Below are 970 nucleotides of genomic sequence, written 5' to 3'. Positions count from 1 at the left end.
TATATAGAAGATTACTAATATATAGAAGAGTCTAGGAAGCAGCTGTTTGTCAACATGCTTGCTTCCTAGACAAGGATAATTTGGTAAGTTACTATCTAATTCTGCTATATACTTTGCTGTGAATGCTTATACAATATGCTTTGGAAATTGTGCATTTCATGATTTTTTCCCTCTAATTTCTATTGTGTCCTTTTGTTGATAATTTTCTAGACAAGGGTAATTTGGTAAGTTACTATCTAATTTTACTATATACATTGCTGTGAATGCTTATACAATTTGCTTTGGAAATTGTGCGTTTCATGATTTTTTCCCTCTAATTCCTAGTGTCCTTTTGTTGATAATGCAGTACTTTTTCAAAGTTTTATTTGTCCCTTCTTTAGTACTCCCTCCGTTTCACAAAGAATGACCTCCTTTCCTTTTTAGTCAGTTTAAAAAAGAATGACTTCTTTTCTTTTTTGGTAACATTTTACTTTCTGCTTTTCACGTGGCATGTTTAAGACCACAAGATTAAGGGCAATTTTGTACATTTGACATAACTTTAATTTAAGACCACAAGATTCAAAAGTCTTCTTTATTTACTTAAACTCCGTGTCAAGTCAAACCAGGTCATTCTTTGTGAAACGAAGGGAGTACCTTTTTACAATAAATCTACTGGTACATATTGGTAAATATATTGAAATGTGAGGCTTTTTTCAATGCCTTAAAGGCATAAAAGTGTTGATGTTAGCACTTACTCAGACCCACACGTCCCATCAATAAAGTATTTAGTACTATTCTTTTTTTTTGGTAGACATATTTAGTATTCATTTGTAGTTATTTTAGGCTTTCTTTGTTATTGTGTTTGAGATCATGTAGAATAAAATTAACTAATAAAATTTAATATTTCATATTTCATTACTAAGGCTAAATTTAAATGATAATATGATTGTTCATTACTAATATTTAAAAATAGTATTAAAAAATTATCGAC

The sequence above is a fragment of the Solanum tuberosum genome, unplaced genomic scaffold (genome assembly GCF_000226075.1).
Source record: "Solanum tuberosum cultivar DM 1-3 516 R44 unplaced genomic scaffold, SolTub_3.0 scf00135, whole genome shotgun sequence".
In the NCBI taxonomy this organism is placed as follows: domain Eukaryota; kingdom Viridiplantae; phylum Streptophyta; class Magnoliopsida; order Solanales; family Solanaceae; genus Solanum; species Solanum tuberosum.
Note: the sequence above shows the minus strand (reverse complement) of the source record.